This window comes from Petromyzon marinus, unplaced genomic scaffold, assembly GCF_048934315.1.
Source record: "Petromyzon marinus isolate PM22_M1 ecotype Great Lakes invasive population unplaced genomic scaffold, UKy_Petmar_22M1.pri1.0 PM_G_Scaffold_65, whole genome shotgun sequence".
NCBI lineage: Eukaryota > Metazoa > Chordata > Hyperoartia > Petromyzontiformes > Petromyzontidae > Petromyzon > Petromyzon marinus.
This window is the reverse complement of record NW_027423019.1, coordinates 432,655-456,091: the sequence shown is the minus strand read 5'-3', so window position 1 is coordinate 456,091 and position 23,437 is coordinate 432,655. Positions and strand designations below refer to the sequence as shown.

Here is a 23,437-nt window from a genome sequence, read left to right as displayed (position 1 = left end):
AGAGAGACACGCAAACTCCAGTTAGCCTCGGCTGTGTTCGTTGAGCCTCAATTAATTACTTGGTGCAGTGAGGAAGCATTCATGCCAAGCAGATGAAGGTGGCCAGGCGTGATTCTAGACACGCCACCGCCTGTTTACCCAGTGACAGTGTACAGTTTGTGTTTGCAGTAACGTCTATTAACTCTGTTGAACACGGAGGTTATATTATAACAATAGTTTACTTTTGTTTTCCTCTGGAACTCTTTATAAGAATGGAAACAGGAAGTGAACACAGCACGCACATGCAGCTGAAATCGGAACTATTCATCCCAGCATTCAAGGACATCTGAGCCTGGATTCACACCTCTAAGTTGCGATTGAACGTTTATTTATGAATTTCTGCATAACACAAATAGTATTGTTTTCAACACCCTTTGCTATGTCAGCTGAATTTAGCTCTCATAAATATTCCTTTTGTAGCCAGACAGCTGAAATTGTGTGCTCGGAGTTTTGGGTCAACATTCATTTTGAAGATACGAGGGCTTCCAGGCATGTTTATAACCATTTGCCCTCTTATTGTGTGCCATAACAGCCCGTGTGATGAATTTGGGACACTTTTTCACTACATCATGAATATATGAATATAGACGTGTAAGTCACATGTGACTATATATGCATTCCTCTGTGCCTCGATACTGACGTGTAGATGGTGTGGATATTTTTTTCTGTCTGCAGCTGACGCTTCCTCTGACGCTTCCTCCGCAGAATTGGTCTGATGGAGCAAATGCACTCAGCGCAGCTCGGTATGACAAGTCAACAATGCGACCAGCGTGCATACAGCACGGATCGGACTGGAAATTTGACACGGCACCAGAGAACTCACACAGGAGAGAAACCCTTCAAGTGCACGATGTGCGGGAAGGCATTTTCACGGTCATCACAGCTGCAAAGACACCAGAGTACACACACGGGAGAGAAATCCTTCAAGTGCAGTGTATCTGGGAAGGCATTTGCATGGCCATCAGTTCTTCAGACCCACCAGAGAATTCACACGGGAGAGAAACCCTTCAAGTGCACTGTGTGTGGGAAGGCGTTTCCACGTTCATCTACTCTTGTAGAACACCAGAGAACACACACGGGAGAGAAACCCTTCAAGTGCAGTGTGTGTGGGAAGGCGTTTCCACGTTCATCTGCTCTTGTAATACACCAGAGAACACACACGGGAGAGAAATCCTTCAAGTGCAGTGTGTGTGGGAAGGCGTTTGCACATTCATCTGCTCTTGTAATACACCAGAGAACACACACGGGAGTGAAACCCTTCAGGTGCACGATGTGTGGGAAGGCGTTTGCACATTCATCTACTGTTGTAGAACACCAGAGAACACACACGGGAGAGAAACCCTTCAAGTGCAGTGTGTGTGGGAAGGCATTTTCACTCTCATCTGTTCTTAAAACACACCAGAGAACACACACGGGAGAGAAACCATTCAAGTGCACTGTGTGTGGGAAGGCATTTTCATGGTCATCTGTTGTTAAAAAACACCAGAGAACACACACAGGAGAGAAACCCTTCAGGTGCATTTTGTGTGGGATGATGTTTGCACATTCATCAAATCTTCAAGTACATGAGAGAACACACACGGGAGAGAAACCCTTCAGGTGCACTCTGTGCGGGATGGCGTTTGCACATTCATCAAATCGTCAAAGACACCAGAGAACACACATGGTAGAGAAACCCTTCAAGTGCAGTCTCTGTGGGAAGGCATTTTCACAGTCATCTTTTCTAAAAAAACACCAGAGGACACACACAGGAGAGAAACCCTTCAGGTGCATTCTGCGGGAAGGCGTTTGCAGATTCATAAAATCTTCAGGTACACCAGAGAACACGGAAGCATCAGAAGATCTGCAAGGAGTGGAATCTGAAATCAGCTTGTGAAAGTCAAAGTGCCACAATAAGCCCATCCCTCATGAAACACGAACCGGACGAAAATCCCAGCTTGGACACTTTTAAAGGTATCGAGGTGAAATATGAAGAGGTGAAGGTGAAATGTGAAGAATTGAAGAGCGAAGAAGTGAAGGTGAAATGTGAAGATGAAGATTCAACTCCAAAATGGGACCTTCACATCGATGGAGGCAACGTGAAGCAGGAGGAGAATTCTGACTGTGAGGCAGAGCGAGGCAACTCCCAGCAGTTTGTGGAAGTGGAGGTGTGGGTGGACTTCCTCCGAGACAATACAAAGTCAAGTGGAGACCCGGTAGATGTGTAAGCTTCAGACGATGTCGCTACAATAGATGCACCTTTGTCACAGGCCTTTAATGACAATAATGCGAAGTTGGACACTCAATTCCTAGGTTCAACCTGCAGAGTAAGAGCGAGCGGACAGTCTTTGTGGACCTGTGGATTGGGGAGATCTCTGACCAAGAGCGAGAGCAAAGAAGCCCCCAAGCATTCACTATGTTATAATAATTGCATTTACTCGGTGCTTGTTTAATCGCCTCGGCAACTCGGAGTTTTGTACCTCGTCTGAAACACTCGAAGAGCATCCCCAAGTAGCAGCTGCCCCTGTGTGGCACAGGATGGTGGCCCTGCACCGGCCTGCATTTATTTTGTTTTCCGCCTGAGGACGACCGCTTGTGTTACGATCGAAACGTCGTGATCTATTATTATTTTTTCTACCTACGTGACTTTACTGAAAGAACCAAAGAGTATGTGAACAAGAGTCTGTCAGTAGGGGGCGATGATTGATGTTTCATTTCAGTTTTGTAATTTGTCGCTAATGTTTAGAATTCGCCAGCATGTAATGGCCTACTCGTTTTGAATGACACAATAGTATGTTTTACATCCACTGTTAAGCAGACGCTGCATATTTTTTGTTTAAATAGCTTCTTAATCAGATGTTATCTGATGCAGGACATTTCACTGCAGTAATTAAATTTTGTTAAAATGCCTGTCAATTATTCAGAATGAACGCTTGTCTTATTTTGTGTGTACATGCATCATTTCATTTATAAGGGTCAAACATTGAATAAGTGATGTTAGGACAAAGTGTGTGTGTGTGTTTTGTAAGTAACCTGTACAGATAACTCAGGTGAGACCCGTTGTTCTTGTGATACAGGTCAAAGGGTATTTTTGTGTTTCATGAAGCATCTGGAGCAACTCATCGTCTTTGAAACAGGAAGCACACTCGGATCATTCATCAGTTACAAGGCATACCACTTAAAAGTTACACGTAGAGGAGATACATTCTCTGCAACACGAATTGTAATTTTGTCTTACGTGTTGACGTAGATTTTGTCGAACTTTGACTAGAAATGCTCCTTGCTGATTAACGTCTGGATGTTCACAACCATGGCTTGAAGCAAGCCCCACTGCTGTTGAGACATTGTCCACCAAAACCGGTCCACAGTTGGCTTGCACTGAATCAATGCTGCAGTAATTATGGACTCGCACGAAGGCCGTGGGATTTATATTTCGTGTTCAACATTCCTTTGTTTAGTGGAGAGACCGATTAAATTAAAGACGTCTTATCTGCTGATCTTGTTCATATCTGTGTACATCGATATCCCACATTGCTTGCACGTACACACCACACGCAATTAAATCAATAAAAATAAGAACGACTTCCGGGCATTGCGATGATCGAGGAATCTCTTTCAATGGAGGGAGTTCAGTGTGTTCGATTCAACATCTCTCTGTCTCTGTCCGTCTGTGTCATCTGTTTGCCTCTGTGTTTCTTTCTGCCTGTGTCTCTCTGTCGTCTCTGTGTTCCTCTTGTCTGTGTCTGTCCGCCTGTCTTGTCTGTGTGTGTCTCTCTATCAGCGTCTATCCAACTGTATTCAACGACTGTCCGTAGCAACACGCGCCCGGTCAACTTCCACGGCCCGCGACTCAAACTTGTTTATTTGTAACTTTCGCACCGTACGTAGCCAACCGTGTTAATCCATGGGTCTCTGTGTGTGTGTACATAACTTCTTTCGCACCATTCCTAGCCAACCGTGTTAATCTATGGGTCTCTGTGTGAGTCTCTGTGTGTATCTGGAACTTATTTCGCACCGTACGTAACCGAACCTGCCCAGGAGGAGCGGCTGGTATCTGTGGAGCTGTGGGCTGGGTAAATCTATGAGCAGGAGCGAGAGACAATTAGGCTCCCAAGCATTCACTACGTTATAAACAACATATTTGCACTCATAAGTCGCTTGCCTAATTGCCTCAGCAACTCGGTGCTTCGTATCGAACCTCATCTCAAACAATGGAAGGGCGCCCCCTAGTGGCAGCTGCCCCTGTGTGGCACAAAGTGGCCCTGCACCGGCCTGCACGTGGGCATGAGTCTGTCGGTAGGGGGCGATCATTGACGCGTCATCTCCCTTGTGGAGTTTCTGGATAGTGTTACTGGAATTGCCACAATTTTGACCGTGACCCCAATATGCAATGTGCGTTGTGAGTGACACAGTGGTTTGTTTGACATCCGCTGTTAAGCAGACAGCGCATATTGTGGTGAATGTTACTGGGGTAGCCAGGTGTGCCTGTCGGATTTGAACTTTGAACCTCTGCAACAAATAGAGAATGCGTTACCATATTCCTGGTTCTTTCGGTAAAGTCACGTAGATAGAAAACAAAAAATAAACAAAATAAAAGATTTAAAAATGAAAAAGTTAATACAAATAACAAATAAAAATAATACATTTAAAAAAAATAATTGATGAGAAGATGCCATGGGTCTACTGACTCAGATGACTGGCCAATGCACCGCCTTTGCCCTCCACTACACACACACAGTGTGTACGTACACACTGTGCGTGTGTATGTACACTACACACACACTGTACGTACACACTGTGTGTGTATGTGTACGTACGTACACACAGTGTGTGTGTACGTACGTACACTGTGTACGTACACATACACAGTGTACACACACACACTGTGTATGTACACACACTGTGTGTGTGTGTGTGTACATACACACACACACACAGTGTGTACGTACACACAGTATATACACAATAATGTCCACGTTGTTGTTGCTGAGCTCACGCACCCAAGGGAGGGGGACAATGGAAAATGAAGCTAAATCAACTTAAACTCCATCCCCGCTCTGTGACGTCACCACTCAGCATGACCTCATCAGCATGAAGTGCCAGCGGGAGGTGTACCTCGCTAGTGATGTCATGTCACCAAGGTATTCACACTCCCCCAACCCCGTCCACAGCGCTCTTGAGCGTGACGTCACCTCCGCTTGGGTCACTGCCGATATCAATCCAGTGGCAATCCTTATTTGGGCAAAGCTACGCCCAGTGACTGGCGGTGCATTAACATAATGTATCCGTTGAAGCCGTCGAGAGTTTATTGCGACGGGTTCAGCAGCCACGCCCCATCCCTCGACATATGGGTCAGACTCATTAACATAATTTATTCAGTTACAGAGCGGCTCATGGGAGGGAAGTGTCTCTTACCCTGGAAGTGACGTCATGTTCCCTGCTACTGCGTGACGTCGCAAGGTAACAGGAGGCTGCCGATCCGCGCTTGCACTGAAATCCGAGGTGAGAAATTCTCGTGGTGGTGGTTGTTGTTTACCAAGGTAGAGCCTCTCTCGTAGGGATGTCAGTTGAGTAGCAGCGAGCATGGGAATCGATGTCCAGGTTGGAACTTTACAAGGCGGGGCCTAGCCACGCGGGGCCTTGCCTCCTGCCCTCGCCTGATTGCATTCATTTTAATTATCTCGCTTAAGTTTAATTTGTCTTCACCCGGCTCGCCACTTTGTAACTTTGTTTTATTGTAAATATTCACGCAGTTTTTATTTTCTTTTGTTACCAGGCCAAGCCCGCTTGAGCTGCTATACCGCTCTTGTTATCAGAAGCGACCTGCCCACAACAACACAAGGTGAGTCTTTGTCAACGTGTGAATGTTTTGACTTAAAACTTTGGTGACTGTAGGAATTAATATTCTTGGTTCTTTCGGTAAAGTCACGTAGATAGAAAATGAAATAACAATAAACGTAAAAAATAGTAAATAAAGCAAAAAAACCCACGTTTTGATTGCAACACAAGTGGTCTTTATTTAATGTAATTGTATTATCTGTTATTGTTATTTTCTGTCTACGTAACTTTACAGAAAGAACCAAGAATACGTGTGTCAATGTTTATCGGTCAAAGACGCGCAAACTCCAGATATACAGCAGGCGTCAGTGTCGGGATCGAACCCATGACTTCCTGTATACCAGGTGAGGTAGTTAACATCTCACCAGTTAGTCTCGGCTATGTTAATTGATCCTCGATTAATTACTTGGTGTAGTGAGGAAGCATTAATGCTGAGCAGATGAAGGTGGCCAGGCATGATTCTAGACACGCCACCGCCAGTGTGTGACAGTGTAAAATTTGTATTTTTAGTCAAGTCTATCAACTCTATTGAACACGGAGATTATATCAAAACAATAGTTTATTTTTATTTTCCTCTGGAACTCTTACTAAGGATGGAAACAGGAGGTGAACACAGCACACACATGCAGCTGAAGTCGGAACTGTTCATCCCAGCATTCAAGGACATCTGAGTTGCGATTGAACATTAATTCATGCATTTCAGCATAACACAAATAGTATTGTTTTCAACACCCTTTGCTATGTTAGCTGAATTTAGCTCTTATAAATATTCATTTTGTAGCCAGACAGCCGAAATTGTGTGCTTAGAGTTTTGGGTTAACATTCATTTTGAAGATACGAGGGCTTCCAGGCATGTTTATAACCATTTGCCCTCTCATTGTGTGCCATCACAGCCCGTGTGATGAATTTGGGACACTTTTTCACTACATCATGAATATATGAATAAGTATAGACGTGTAAGTCACATGTGACTATATATGCATTCCTCTGTGCCTCGATACTGACGTGTAGATGGTGTGGATATTATTTTTTTCTGTCTGCAGCTGACGCTGGTCTGATGGAGCAAAGGCAGTCAGCACAGCAGCTCGGTACGACAAGTCAACATTGCGACCAGCGTGCATACAGCACGGATCGGACTGGAAATTTGACACAGCACCAGAGAACTCGCACAGGAGAGAAACCCTTCAAGTGCAGTGTGTGTGGGAAGGCTTTTGCATGGCCATCTGCTCTTAAAGTACACCAGAGAACACACACGGGAGAGAAACCTTTCAAGTGCAGTGTGTGTGTGAAGGCATTTTCACAGTCATCTGCTCTTGTAGAACACCTGAGAACACACACAGGAGAGAAACCCTTCAAGTGCAGTGTATGTGGGAAGGCATTTGCATGGTCATCTACTCTTGTAGAACACCAGAGAATACACACGGGAGAGAAACCCTTCAAGTGCAGTGAGTGTGGGAAGGCATTTGCGCAGTCATCTGCTCTTGTAATACACCAGAGAACACACACGGGAGAGAAACCCTTCAAGTGCAGTGTGTGTGGAAAGGCGTTTGCACAGTCATCTGCTCTTGTAATACACCAGAGAACACACACGGGAGAGAAACCCTTCAAGTGTACTCTGTGTGGGAAGGCGTTTACACTTTCATCTACTCTTGTAATACACCAGAGAACACACACGGGAGAGAAACCCTTCAGGTCCACGATGTGTAGGATAGCGTTTACACAGTCATATAATCTTGTAATACACCAGAGAACACACACGGGAGAGAAACCCTTCAGGTGCACTCCGTGCGGGAAGGCGTTTGCACAGCAACCACATCTTATAGATCACCGGAAAACACAGAAGCATCAGAAGATCCACAAGGAGTGGAGCCTGAAATCAGCTTGTGAAAGTCAAAGTGCTACAATAAGCCCATCCCTCTTGAAACAAGAACCAGAAGAAAATCCCAGCTTGGACACTTTTAAAGGTATCGAGGTGAAATATGAAGAGGTGATGGTGAAGAGGGAAGAAGTGATGGTGAAGAGGGAAGAAGTGATGGTGAATAGGGAAGAGGTGATGGTGAAGAGTGAAGAAGTGAAGGTGAAATGTGAAGATGAAGATGAAACTCCAAAATGGGACCTTCACATCGATGGAGGCAACGTGAAGCAGGAGGAGAATTCTGACTGTGAGGCAGAGCGAGGCAACTCCCAGCAGTTTGTGGAAGTGGAGGTGTGGGTGGACTTCCTAGACAATACAAAGTCAAGTGGAGACCCGGTAGATGTGTAAGCCAGAGACAATGTCGCTACAATAGATGCACCTTTGTGATAGGCCTTTAATGACAAGAATGTGAAGTTGAACACTCAGCTCCTAGGTTCATCCTGCAGAGTAAGAGCGGCCAGTCTTTGTGGACCTGTGGGTTGGGTCAATCTCTCACCAGGAGCGAGAGACAATAAGCTCCCAAGCATTCACTATGTTATAATATTTGCATTTACACGGTGCTTGCTTAACCGCCTCAGCAACACGGAGATTTGTGTCGTACCTCGTCTGAAACACTCGAAGAGCATCCCCAAGTAGCAGCTGCCCCTGTGTGGCACAAGGTGGTTGCCCTGCACCAGCCTGCATGTGGACAAGAGCCTGTCAGTAGGGGGTGATGATGCGTCATCTCAGTTGTGTAGTTTGTAGGTAATCTTGATTCGAAGCTTTCGTGACTGCAGGAATCCACACTCTTGAGTTCTTTCGGTAAAGTCACCACGTGGATAGAAACATAACAGATCACGGCGTTTAGATCGCAACACGAACAATCGTCATCAGGTGGGACAACCACAGCAAGAGAAACTGCTGAAGTAGTAGGCGCCTACTCCAGCAGTTTCTTCTTATTTTGACCCAGGCGCCAGCATGCAACGGCCTACTCGTTTTGAATGACGCAACAATAGTACGTTGTACATACACTGTTAAGCAGATGGTGCGTATTTGTAAAATAACGTCTTGTTAATACGATGTAACGTGATGCAGTCAATTTCGCTGCAGTAATTCAATGTTGTTAATATGCCCGTCAATGATTTAGAATTAATACTTGTCTGATTGTGCGCGTGCATGTAACATTTTGTCTGAGGGTCAAACATTGAATAAGTGATGTTAGGACAACGTGTGTGTGTGTGTGTGTTTTGGAAGTAACCTGTACAGAGAACTCAGGTGAGACCCGTTGTTCTTGTGATACAGGTCAAAGGGTACTTTTGTGTTTCACGAAGCGTCTGCCTCTGGAGCAACTCATTGTCTTTGAAATAGGGAGCACGCTCGGATCATTCATCAGTTACAAGGCATACCACTTGAAAGTTACACGTATAGGAGGAGGTACATTCTCTGCAACACGAATTGTAGTTTTGTCTTACGTGTTGACGTAGATTTTGTCTAACTGGGACTAGAAATGCTCCTTGTTGATTGACGTCTGGATGTTCGTACCTATCGGTTGAAGCAAACGCCACTGCTGTTGTTGAGACGCTGTGCACCAATAATGGTCCAACACATTGACGGCCTTCAGGCCAGGAAAGTCACAACATTTGCACACGAAGGACGCATTCACGCAAGTACACCATGCTCCGTTTTGAAGTTTTAAAATGAAACATCTTTGAATTGTGTTGTTTTGAATTAGATGATTTTATTTCTTCATTAAAAGCTTGTATCAATTTACATCTGGGAGACTTCATTGAAAAGGACATTTCGTGTGAATTTTCTCTCGTCGTTAAGTAGATGGCCTTGCCGGGGGTTCGGTTCAATGCGGACACAAACAGTGTACACACACACTGTACACACACACAGTGTACACACACAGTGTACACACACACAGTGTACACACACAGTGACACACAGTGACACAGTGTACACACACACAGTGTACACACACACACAGTCCACGTTATTGCTGAGCTCACACACCCAAGGGAGGGAGCAATGGAAAATGAATCTAAATCAACTTAAACTCCAACCCCGCTCTGTGACGTCACCACTCTGCATTGCCTCATTGGCGTGAAACGCCATGGGGAGGTGTACCTCGATAGTGACGTCATGTCACCAAGGTATTCATCCGTCCACCGTGCTCTTGAACGTGACGTCACCTCCGCTTGGGTCGCTGCCGATGTGTTTCCAGTGGCAATCCTTATTTGGGCAAAGCTACGCCCAGTGACTGGTGGCTCATTAACATAATGCAACCGTTTAAGCCGTTGCGAGTTCATTGCGACGGGTTCAGCGCCTACGACCCCATCCCTCGACATATGGGCCGGCCTCATTAACATAATTTATTCAGTTAGAGAGCCGCTCGTGGGAGGGAAGTGACGTCATACTACTTCCTGCTGTCGCCTGCGCTCTTGCACTGAAATCCGAGGTGAGAAATTCTCATCGTTGTGGTGGTGGTGGTCGTTGTGGTGGTGGTTGGGTTGTTGTTGTTGTTGTTTACCAAGGTAGAGCCTCGCTCTCTCTCGTAGGGATGTCAGTTGAGTAGCAGCGAGCATGGGAATCGATGTCCAGGTTGGAACTTTACAACGCGGGGCCTAGCCACGCGGGGCCTTGCCTCCTGCCCTCGCCTGATTGCATTCACTTTAATTATCTCGCTTAAGTTTAATTTGTCTTCACCCGGCTCGCCACTTTGTAACTTTGTTTTATTGTAAATATTCACGCAGTTTTTATTTTATTTTGTTACCAGGCCAAGCCCGCTTGAGCTGCTATACCGCTCTTGTTATCAGAAGCGACCTGCCCACAACAACACAAGGTGAGGCTTTGTCAACGTGTGTGAATGTTTTGAATTAAAACTTTGGTGACTGTAGGAATTAATATTCTTGGTTCTTTCGGTAAAGTCACGTAGATAGAAAATTAAATGAAACTAACAAAAAAATGTAAATAAAGGAAAAAAACTCACGTCGTTTTGATCGCAACACAAGTGGTCTTTATTTAATGTAATTGTATTATCTGTTATTGTTATTTTCTATCTACGTAACTTTACCGAAAGAACCAAGAATACGTGTGTCAATGTCTATCGGTCAAAGACGCTAAACGGAGTGACGCGCAAACTCCAAATATACAGCAGGTGTCAGGGTCGGGATCGAACCCACGACTTCCTGTACACCAGGTGATGTAGTTAACATCTCACCACGGAGAGAGACACGCAAACTCCAGTTAGCCTCAGATATGTTCGTTGATCCTCAATTAATTACTTGGTGGAGTGAGGAAGCATTCATGCCAAGCAGATGAAGGTGGCCAGGCGTGATTCTAGACACGCCACCGCCTGTTTACCCAGTGACAGTGTACAGTTTGTGTTTGCAGTAACGTCTATTCACTCTGTTGAACACGGAGGTTATAGCGTAACAATAGTTTACTTTTGTTTTCCTCTGGAACTCTTTATATGAATGGAAACAGGAAGTTAACACAGCACACACATGCAGCTGAAGTCGGAACTGTTCATCCCAGCATTCAAGGACATCTGAGCCTGGATTCACACCTCTAAGTTGCGATTGAACGTTAATTTATGCATTTCTGCCTAACACAAATAGTATTGTTTTCAACACCCTTTGCTATGTCAGCTGAATTTAGCTCATAAATATTCCTTTTGTAGCCAGACAGCCGAAATTGTGTGCTCGGAGTTTTGGGTGAACATTCATTTTGAAGATTCGAGGGCTTCCAGGCATGTTTATGACCATTTGCCCTCTCATTGTGTGCCATAACAGCCCGTGTGATGAATTTGGGACACTTTTCCACTATATCATGAATATATGAATAAGTATAGACGTCTAAGTCACGTGTTACTGTGTATATATGCTTTCCTCTGTGCATCGATACTGACGTGTAGATGGTGTGGATATTATTTTTTTCTGTCTGCAGCTGACACTTCCTCTGACGCTTCCTCCGCAGAATGGAGCAAATGCACTCAGCGCAGCTCGGTAGGACAAGGCAACAATGCGACCGGTGTGCATACAGCACGGATCGTACTCGAGATTTGACACGGCACGAGAGAACTCACACGGGAGATAAACCCTTCAGGTGCAGTGTGTGTGGGAAGGCGTTTGCACGTTCATCAAATCTTGAAGTACACCAGAGAACACACACGGGAGAGAAACCCTTCAAGTGCAGTGTGTGTGGGAAGGCGTTTGCACGTTCATCAAATCTTGAAGTACACCAGAGAACACACACGGGAGAGAAACCCTTCAAATGCAGTGTGTGTGGGAAGGCGTTTGCACATTCATGTACTCTTGTAATACACCAGAGAACACACACGGGAGAGAAACCCTTCAAGTGCAGTGTGTGTGGAAAGGCATTTGCACAGTCATCTGCTCTTGTAATACACCAGAGGACACACACAGGAGAGAAACCCTTCAGGTGCAGTGTGTGCGTGAAGGCGTTTGCACGTTCATCTTATCTTGTAAAACACCAGAGAACACACACGGGAGATAAACCCTTCAGGTGCAGTGTGTGTGGGAAGGCGTTTGCACGTTCATCAAATCTCGTAGCACACCACAGAACACACACGGGAGAGAAACCCTTCAAGTGCAGTGTGTGTGGGAAGGCGTTTGCACATTCATTTACTCTTGTAATACACCAGAGAACACACACGGGAGAGAAACCCTTCAAGTGCAGTGTGTGTGGAAAGGCGTTTGCACAGTCATCTGCTCTTGTAATACACCAGAGTACACACACAGGAGAGAAACCCTTCAGGTGCAGTGTGTGCGTGAAGGCGTTTGCACATTCATCTCTTCTTCAAGTACACCAGAGAACACAGAAGCATCAGAAGATCCACAAGGAGTGGAGTCTGAAATCAGCTTGTGAAAGTCAAAGGGCCACCATGAGCCCATCCCTCATGAAACACGAACCGGAAGAAAATCCCAGCTTGGACACTTTTAAAGGTAACGAGGTGAAATATGAAGAGGTGATGGTGAAGAGGGAAGAAGTGATGGTGAAGAGGGAAGAAGTGATGGTGAAGAGGGAAGAAGTGAAGGTGAAATGTGAGGAAGTGATGGTGAAGAGGGAAGAAGTGAAGGTGAAATGTGAAGCTGAAGATTCAACTCCAAAATGGGACCTTCACATCGATGGAGGCAACGTGAAGCAGGAGGAGAATTCTGACTGTGAGGCAGAGCGAGGCAACTCCCAGCAGTTTGTGGAAGTGGAGGTGTGGGTGGACTTCCTAGACAATACAAAGTCAAATGGAGACCCGGTAGATGTGTAAACTTTGCGTTTTAATAATTGTTTTTTAATTTTATTTTGGGCACCTTTATAATACATGCCACAGGACCCGCATGAGCTTAATCCGGCACTGTCCGGGATACCGTTCCAGTGGCCAACCAGGCTGTTGAAACCACCGCGGGTGGAGTTGAGGGTGACGGTGGAGGGCGCGAAGGGGGCGAGTGATGCCGATGGGCGGCGAGGGGGTCACCCGAGAGGATGCCCAGTGGGGAGACGAAACAATGAAATCGCTCCACGTGTCAGGTGATGTTGATATCGAAAACTGACACACAACTGGCATGCCATAAATAGGAAATTAACTCTGCTTATTCGAATCAATGTATTCATATATGTTGATAAACTGTTTTCAAGCAGATTGTCTCTAACGGCGACTACAGGGACCACGTGATTGTTTAAAAATGTCTTTGATTATAACTATAATTGCCTACAATTCGTCATGTGTAGCTTATTTAGACTATAATTTTTTCACTACCCAAACTGTATTTACTTGAAAACATAGAGCTGATATTTGTAAGCAGTCTTTTTTATTTATACGTTAAGTGGAATTGGTAAATAAAAAATATTTGTACACGTAGAGGCGTTGTGGTCCATAATTCTGGTGACACAGAGGCGTTGTGGTCCATAAGTCTGGTGACACAGAGGCGTTGTGGTCCATAATTCTGGTGACACAGAGGCGTTGTGGTCCATAAGTCTGGTGACACAGAGGCGTTGTGGTCCATAAGTCTAGTGACACAGGCGTTGTGGTCCATAAGTCTGGTGACACAGAGCCGTTGTGGTCCATAAGTCTGGTGACACAGAGGGGTTGTGGTCCATAAGTCTGGTGACACAGGCTTTGTGGTCCATAAGTCTATGGGCAGTGTTGAGTCTATGGCAGTGTTGAGTCTATGGAAGTGTTGAGTCTATGGGTAGTGCTGAGTGTGTAGACAGTTTTGAGTCTGTGGGTAGTGTTGAGTCTATGGCAGTGTTGAGTCTATGGGTGGTAGTGTTGAGTCCATGGGTAGTGCTGAGTCTATGGGTAGCAGTGTTGAGTCTATGGGTGGCAGTGTTGAGTCCATGGGTAGTGCTGAGTCTATGGGCAGTGCTGATTGTATGTGCAGTGTTGAGTCTATAATAGTGTTGTGTCTATAGTAGTGTTGAGTCTATGGGTGGTAGTGTTGAGTCTATGGTAGTGTTGAGTCTATAGTAGTGTTGAGTCTATGGTAGTGTTGAGTCTATGGGTGGTAGTGTTGTGTCTGGTAGTGTTGTGTCTATGGTAGTGTTGAGTCTGTGGGTGGTAGTGTTGAGTCTATGGGTGGTAGTGTTGAGTCTATGGTAGTGTTGAGTCTGTGGTAGTGTTGAGTCTATGGTAGTGTTGAGTCTATGGTAGTGTTGAGTCTATGGTAGTGTTGTGTCTATGGTAGTGTTGAGTCTACAGTGAGGGAAAAAAGTATTTGGTCCCCTGCTGGTTTTGTACGTTAGCCCCATGACAAAGAAATGATCAGTCTATAATTTTAATGATACGTTTATTTGAACAGTGAGAGACAGAACAACAACAACAAAATTCAGAAAAACGCTTCGCTACGTGGCCACGAGTGACGGTGAAATATGAAGAAGGGGCGACCTTGAAGCGTGAAGGTCAGGAATCTTCTCCGGGTGCTCCTCCTCCCACGTTTGCAGGCGCCGATTAACGTCATCACAGCATCCCAATGGCAGTATTCTCGACACGAATATCTCGAGACTCAAGGAGTTAAAGTCTCCCATAGACTTCAATGTTAAAGTCTCCCATAGACTTCAATGTTAAAGTCTCCCATAGACTTAAATGTTAAAGTCTCCCATAGACTTCAATGTTAAAGTCTCCCATAGACTTCAATGCTAAAGTCTCCCATAGACTTCAATGTTAAAGTCTCCCATAGAGTTCAATGTTAAAGTCTCCCATAGACTTCAATGATAAAGTCTCCCATAGACTTCAATGTTAAAGTCTCCCATAGACTTCAATGTTAAAGTCTCCCATAGACTTCAATGTTAAAGTCTCCCATAGACTTCGATGCTAAAGTCTCCCATAGACTTCAATGTTAAAGTCTCCCATAGACTTCAATGTTAAAGTCTCCCATAGACTTCAATGTTAAAGTCTCCCATAGACTTCAATGCTAAAGTCTCCCATAGACTTCAATGTTAAAGTCTCCCATAGACTTCAATGTTAAAGTCTCCCATAGACTTCAAAGAATATGGACACAGCAACCAACCTTATTTATTCACTCTAAGCCCTGTGCAGTTTTAATGAAGGTTATACCTGATTGTAAATCAAATGCGACATCATTTAATTTCAAAGGCACGAACCAATAATGCTAATAAAATACAATGCGGGAATATAGATGAGTTCAAAATGAAAATGTGTTTTTTCTTTGCAAGCTAACTGTATGAAAAATTACATCTGTTGAAGAAATAAATTACTTGCTCAAAGGATTAAATCACCTTCCATTATTCAATGTGCATCTCAGATTACTGTTTCTGTGACTAAAGACAATGCAAGTGATCATTGCTGAGATTTGTTGCCAAGATTTGTTCCACTTGCTTGTGTACAGTATATATATTACTTTCATGTTACTGTTTAAATAGAAGGAAGACGTCGTAATGACCCAACGCCACCTATTTCACGGCGTGACTCCACAGGAGAGCCAGGTGATAGGTTTAAGTCTTCTCGACGATTGCCTTGACCTTTGCTAAGATTAGCCAAATAAGCGGATTCTTTACTCATCCATCCCTCGAAGTTGGCTGTATCACTTGGGGTAGCTAATACCCACATTAGAATGAGCCAGCACCGTTTTTAATGACAGACAGAAAAATGGAATGATGGATTGATCCATTGATATCAATATCGATTTCGCATTTAATTAAGCATGCATTGAATCGAATATGAAAACAATGGATTATTTTTATCTGAATGTTTATGCAATGGGCCCAAGACCACTGCTAAATTCACAATGTTATAAAAAACGGATAGATGATTTTATTTAAATTGCGGCAATTCATCTAATCACGAGGTGCAACTAGTGACATCATTGTTACACCTACATCAGAGAGCTACCTTGCATTTTCACTTAATTTGGATTCGACCAACTCTGAGAGTGAGATATAAGTAGCACATGTCAGATGACTGACACGCATTGAACTGCTCTAATGGAGCACAGGAATGTGCTGGTTAAGTGTGACCTCTTGAAGAGATGCCAGAAGATATTCTCGTGGTGTTTCTTGTGGCATCTTTACTAATTGAGACATCGATCTGCTGCCAGTAGGAATTTCCCTGCCTTGTGTATTGGCTTCGATATTACAATTCGGAACATAAATAGTTAAGCATTCAGAAAAATAGTAAAATAAAAAATACAACTGCACATTAAACATGTGCTCAGACACATTTGGCTAATCAGGGTGGAGTCTAAGGTGAAACTGGCTGTTTGCTACTGGAAAATTGATTAAGTAACTGTACTCTTTGATTTACTGTAACCATCTCTGCGTAAAAACAAATTGCATTGTCTAAGGGTATCAGCTTTCCCTGTTCCTTGGCTGTTTGCTCACGGTTCTTCAAAATGTCGCGGTTAGATCCGTGTTTAAACAAATAAGAGACACTGACCTTCAAAATGTCACGGTTAGATCCGTGTTTAAACAAATAAGAGACACTGACCTTCAAAATGTCACGGTTAGATCCGTGTTTAAACAAATAAGAGACACTGATATTCAAAATGTCACGGTTAGATCCGTGTTTAAACAAATAAGAGACACAGATCTACAAAATGTCACGGTTAGATCCGTGTTTAAACAAATAAGAGACACTGACCTTCAAAATGTCACGGTTAGATCCGTGTTTAAACAAATAAGAGACACTGACCTTCAAAATGTCACGGTTAGATTCGTGTTTAAACAAATAAGAGACACTTACCTTCAAAATGTCACGGTTAGATCCGTGTTTAAACAAATAAGAGACACTGATCTACAAAATGTCAGTTAGATTCGTGTTTAAACAAATAAGAGACACTGATCTTCAAAATGTCACGGCTCGATCCGTGTTTGCGACCTGAGCTCAAAACACAAAAGACACAAGGTGATGATGATGGTGGTGATGATGGTGACGATGGTTGTGATGTTGACGACGGCGGTGTTGGCGCTGACGATAGCGATGGCGGCGGCGGCGGTGGCGAGGAGCCCGCTTGCAGGCCTGCCTCACGGCTCCGTGTGTCTTGGAGGCAGCGGCAGGCCGTCAACACCGCTGCTGCCTCGTCAGTGACGACCGCACATCTCGGCCAGCGACCTGCGGCCGTGCCTGGTGGCCGCGCCCGTGGCCCTGTGCAGCGCCAGCGTGTGGCCACCGCCCTCCTCCTCCTCGCTCGCGACGAAGCCGACCGCGATCGCCGCCTCTCCTCCTCCCGATCCCTCCTCTTCCGACTCTCCCGAGCAAACGTGATGAAGGGCCGAAATGATGACGACGAGGAGGGGGACGATCACGAAGATGATGGTGAGGATGATGATGATCCACGGTAGACCACGTCCCGACTCCTCCGCTTCCTCCGCTCCTCCTGCGAGTGGAGAGAGACGGTGTGGGCAGAGAGCGCGGAGAGAGAGCAGAGAGAGAGGAGAGAGTGGTGAGTGGAGAGAGATAGAGAGGAGAGAACGTGGAGAGTGGAGAGAGAGAGGACAGAGTGGAGACAGATAGAGAGGAGAGAGATAGAGAGGAGAGAACGTGGAGAGAGTGGAGAGAGAGAGAGAGGACAGAGTGGAGACAGATAGAGAGGAGAGAGATAGAGAGGAGAGAACGTGGAGAGAGGAGAGAGGAGAGAGAAAGGAAAGAGTGGAGACAGATAGAGAGGAGAGCGAGTGGAGAGAGAGAGTGGTGAGTGGAGAGAGAGAGTGGTGAGTGGAGACAGATAGAGAGGAGAGTGGAGAGAGAGTGGAGAGAGAGTGGTGAGTGGAGAGAGATAGAGAGGAGAGAGAGTGGAGAGAGAGTGGAGAGAGATAGAGGAGAGAGTGGTGAGTGGAGAGAGAGTGGTGAGTGGAGAGAGTGGAGAGAGAGTGGAGAGAGAGAGAGAGTGGTGAGTGGAGAGAGATAGAGAGGAGAGAGAGTGGAGAGAGATAGAGGAGAGAATGGTGAGAAGAGAGAGTGAAGAGAGAGGACAGAGTGGAGAGAGACGGCGTGGGCAGAGAGCGTGGAGAGAGAGCAGAGAGAGGAGAGAACATAGAGAGTGGAGAGAGAGAGAGGACAGAGTGGAGACAGATAGAGAGGAGAGAGTGGAGAGAGAGTGGTGAGTGGAGAGAGAGTAGAGAGAGAGTGGAGAGAGTGGTGAGTGGAGAGAGAGTGGAGAGAGTGGAGAGAGTGGAGAGAGTGGAGAGAGTAGAGAGTGGAGAGAGTAGAGAGAGTGGAGAGAGAGTAGAGAGAGTGGAGAGAGAGTGGAGAGAGAGTGGAGAGTGTGGAGAGAGTGGAGAGAGAGAGTGGCGTCTCTGCTAGTGGTATGTGAGAGAGAGAGAGAGACTCAGCGTCATCGCTGAGTCTCTCTCTCTCCTGCCGCCCCGGTTACCTTCCACTGTGACCTTGACGGATCGCGACCTCACCAGGCCCGGCACGGAGGGCGGCGAAGTGACGCACCGGGAGCGGCCGTCGCCGCCGCTCCCCCCGGACGGCCTCGCGTGCCGCGGGGCCGGCGTGGCCCCGCCGGACACCGCCTCCCCGGCCTGAGGCACGCAGAGCGCCGGGAAGGCGACGGCCGTGAGGCTCCACGGAGCGTCGGGCGCTCTCTCTGCTACACCACCCCCCCCCCCCCCCCGGAACGCTCACCGACACGCGAACGCTCACCGACACGCGACGACGCGCCCACACGCGTCACCGCCAAGTGGCGGTGACGTCACCGTGGCGCTCGTGCCAGGCCGTGTGCACGTCGAGGCCACCACGTGAAGTGTCGAACGCCCGCGGGCAGGAGGTTCACGAGGCAGACCCAGCAGGTGCCACGGTGCCATGGGTCGACTGAGATGACTGGCACGGTGCACCACCTGTACCCCCTACTGTGCCACTCACCTCATTCTCATCTTCGTAAATGTCACGCACCACCATCACCACCGTCACCACCGTCACCACCGTCACCACCACCGTCACCACCACCGTCACCACCACCACCGTCACCACCACCGTCACCACCACCGTCACCACCACCGTCACCACCGTCACCACCATCGTCACCACCACCGTCACCACCGTCACCACCGTCACCACCGTCACCACCACCACCGTCACCACCACCGTCACCACCGCCGTCTTTGTCTCCCCCGTGCTAGCGATGTTTACTACAAGTACTCATTAGAGGTTGAGTAGACCTAAGGGAGGCCCAGGACCGGTTCAGATAATCGCTATCACTGCTGTTGGCTGTGAGCGGGAATCAAACTCAGGTGGTGGTGGTGGTGGCACGGTAGTGGTGGCACGGTGGTTATGGTGGTGACACGGTGGTGGTGGTGGCACGCTGGTGGTGGTGGTGGCACGGTGGTGGTGGTGGTGGCACGGTGGTGGTGGTGGTGGTGGTGACGGTGGTGGTGACGGTGGTGGTGGTGACAGTGGTGACGGTGGTGGTGGTGGCACGCTGGTGGTGGTGGCACGGTGGTGGTGGTGGTGGTGACGGTGGTGGTGGTGGCACGCTGGTGGTGGTGGTGGCACGGTGGTGGTGGTGGTGGCACGGTGGTGGTGGTGGCACGCTGGTGGTGGTGGTACGCTGGTGGTGGTGACGGTGGTGGTGGTGGCACGGTGGTGGTGGTACGCTGGTGGTGGTGGTGGTGACGGTGGTGGCACGGTGGTGGTGGCACGGTGGTGGTGGTGGCACGGTGGTGGTGGCACGGTGGTGGTGGTGGCACGCTGGTGGTGGTGACGGTGGTGGTGGTGGCACGGTGGTGGTGGTGGCACGGTGGTGGTGGTGGTGGCACGGTGGTGGCACGGTGGTGGTGGTGGCACGCTGGTGGTGGTGGTACGCTGGTGGTGGTGCTGGTGGTGATCGTGACGCAGCGACTGGGTACCTCTGCGCACTTGTAGTCGGGTATCCCGGACGACGAGGGCGTGACCTGGGTCGCCCCGGCCGTGACCTGGGTCGCCCCGGCCGTGACCTGGGTCGCCCCGGTGGGGCCAAGCCTCACGTCTTCCGGGTCTGGCGAGGAGGACAGACGACAACCCCCCGCTGAAATCTCGATTTGAAGCTTTCGTGACTGCAAGGATTCATCTCCTTTGGTTCTTTCGGTAAAGTCACCACCACGTAGAATGAGAATAAAATAATAAATCGATAAAATAAAATAACGCGATAATATTGTCACGACGTTTCGGCCACGACACAAGCGGCCTTCATCAGGTGAAGGGACGAGACTGTCTCATGTTTGTGGAGTGACTCATGCAGCTGGAGCTCCAGCGCTGTCCTCCAGACAGGTCTCGTCCCTTCACCTGACGAAGGCCGCTTGCGTCGTGGCCGATACGTCGTGAGGATTTTCATCGCGTCATTTTATTTCATCGATTTATTATTTTCATTCTCATTCCACGCGGCGGCGGCGGCGACTTTTACCGAAAGGACCGAAGAAGACGACCGCCCGCTCACTCGCGGCCAAGCGGCGCCGCCCGCTCGCGACGTCCCCCCCGAGGAGCCGCCGGCGGAGGAATCCGCGGAGCCACGGGGCTCTCGGCGTGTCCCAGACGTCCAAGTCGGGGTCGCCTCCACCTCGTCTCGCGGTGACGACGACGATACAACGAGGTGGAACGCGGTGGAACGCGGTGGAGCGAGGTGGAACGACGATACAACGAGGTGAAACGAGGTGGAACGACGATACGAGGTGGAACGGGGTGGAACGAGCCGTCGCGCCCACCCCCACCGGGATTCCCCCAACGCGCGACGCGCGAGAGGCGACGGTTCAGCGCGAGGAAAGTCGTCCCCAGGCGACGTGGGTTCGACGCCTGGGCCAGGGCATCTCTCCCGCCTCGTAGCAACAACAACAATAACAACAACACAACAACAACAACACAAGAACAACACAACAACAAAACAACAACACAACAACAAAACAACAACAAAACAACAACTCAAATAATACAACGCGCCATTCCGTCCCGGGATGCCGCCTATTGTAGATGCCACTGGTTCTTCACGTTCTGTAGATGTAGATGCCACTGGTTCTTCACGTTCTGTAGATGTAGATGCCACTGGTTCTTCACGTTCTGCAGATGTAGATGCCACTGGTTCTTCACGTTCTGTAGATGTAGATGCCACTGGTTCTTCACGTTCTGTAGATGTAGATGCCACTGGTTCTTCACGTTCTGCAGATGTAGATGCCACTGGTTCTTCACGTTCTGCAGATGTAGATGCCACTGGTTCTTCATGTTCTGTAGATGTAGATGCCACTGGTTCTTCACGTTCTGCAGATGTAGATGTCACTGGTTCTTCACGTTCTACAGATGTAGATGCCACTGGTTCTTCACGTTCTGTAGATGTAGATGCCACTGGTTCTTCACGTTCTGTAGATGTAGATGCCACTGGTTCTTCACGTTCTACAGATGTAGATGCCACTGGTTCTTCACGTTCTGCAGATGTAGATGCCACTGGTTCTTCACGTTCTACAGACGTAGATGCCACTGGTTCTTCACGTTATACAGATGTAGATGCCACTGGTTCTTCTCGTTCTGCAGATGTAGATGCCACTGGTTCTTCACGTTCTGTAGATGTAGATGCCACTGGTTCTTCACGTTCTGCAGATGTTGATGCCACTGGTTCTTCACGTTCTGCAGATGTAGATGCCACTGGTTCTTCACGTTCTGTAGATGTAGATGCCACTGGTTCTTCACGTTCTGTAGATGTAGATGACGCTGGTTCTTCACGTTCTGTAGATGTAGATGACGCTGGTTCTTCACGTTCTGCAGATGTAGATGCCACTGGTTCTTCATGTTCTGTAGATGTAGATGCCACTGGTTCTTCACGTTCTGTAGATGTAGATGACGCTGGTTCTTCATGTTCTGCAGATGTAGATGCCACTGGTTCTTCACGTTCTGTAGATGTAGATGCCACTGGTTCTTCACGTTCTGTAGATGTAGATGCCACTGGTTCTTCACGTTCTACAGATGTAGATGCCACTGGTTCTTCACGTTCTGTAGATGTAGATGCCACTGGTTCTTCACGTTCTGTAGATGTAGATGACACTGGTTCTTCACGTTCTGCAGATGTAGATGCCACTGGTTCTTCACGTTCTGCAGATGTAGATGCCACTGGTTCTTCACGTTCTGTAGATGTAGATGCCACTGGTTCTTCACGTTCTGTAGATGTAGATGACGCTGGTTCTTCACGTTCTGCAGATGTAGATGCCACTGGTTCTTCACGTTCTGCAGATGTAGAAGCCACTGGTTCTCCACGTTCTGTAGATCTAGATGCCACTGGTTCTTCACCTTCTGTAGATGTAGATGACGCTGGTTCTTCACGTTCTGCAGATGTAGATGCCACTGGTTCTTCACGTGCTGTAGATGTAGATGACGCTGGTTCTTCACGTTCTGTAGATGTAGATGCCACTGGTTCTTCACGTTCTGCAGATGTAGATGCCACTGGTTCTTCACGTTCTACAGATGTAGATGCCACTGGTTCTTCACATTCTGCAGATGTAGATGCCACTGGTTCTTCACGTTCTGTAGATGTAGATGCCACTGGTTCTTCACGTTCTGTAGATGTAGATGCCACTGGTTCTTCACGTTCTACAGATGTAGATGCCACTGGTTCTTCACGTTCTGTAGATGTAGATGCCACTGGTTCTTCACGTTCTGTAGATGTAGATGCCACTGGTTCTTCACGTTCTGCAGATGTAGATGCCACTGGTTATTCACGTTCTGTAGATGTAGATGCCACTGGTTCTTCACGTTCCACAGATGTAGATGCCACTGGTTCTTCACGTTCTGTAGATGTAGATGCCACTGGTTCTTCACGTTCTGTAGATGTAGATGACACTGGTTCTTCACGTTCTGCAGATGTAGATGCCACTGGTTCTTCACGTTCTGCAGATGTAGATGCCACTGGTTCTTCACGTTCTGTAGATGTAGATGCCACTGGTTCTTCACGTTCTGTAGATGTAGATGACGCTGGTTCTTCACGTTCTGCAGATGTAGATGCCACTGGTTCTTCACGTTCTGTAGATGTAGATGCCACTGGTTCTTCACGTTCTACAGATGTAGATGCCACTGGTTCTTCACGTTCTACAGATGTAGATGCCACTGGTTCTTCACGTTCTGTAGATGTAGATGACGCTGGTTCTTCACGTTCTGCAGATGTAGAAGCCACTGGTTCTCCACGTTCTGTAGATCTAGATGCCACTGGTTCTTCACCTTCTGTAGATGTAGATGACGCTGGTTCTTCACGTTCT

At 47.3% G+C, this 23,437-nt stretch overlaps 1 long non-coding RNA gene across 1 annotated transcript; it reads right to left on the bottom strand.

The window, feature by feature from the left end:
* Positions 1 to 15,270: 15,270 nt before the first annotated feature.
* Positions 15,271 to 20,405, bottom strand: LOC142919866 (uncharacterized). Its single transcript, XR_012938520.1, has 3 exons — positions 20,078 to 20,405; positions 18,601 to 18,754; positions 15,271 to 17,604 (listed from the first exon to the last, which is right to left on the bottom strand). It is a non-coding gene; the product is annotated as an uncharacterized LOC142919866 (long non-coding RNA).
* Between the last annotated feature and the right edge of the window lie 3,032 nt (positions 20,406 to 23,437).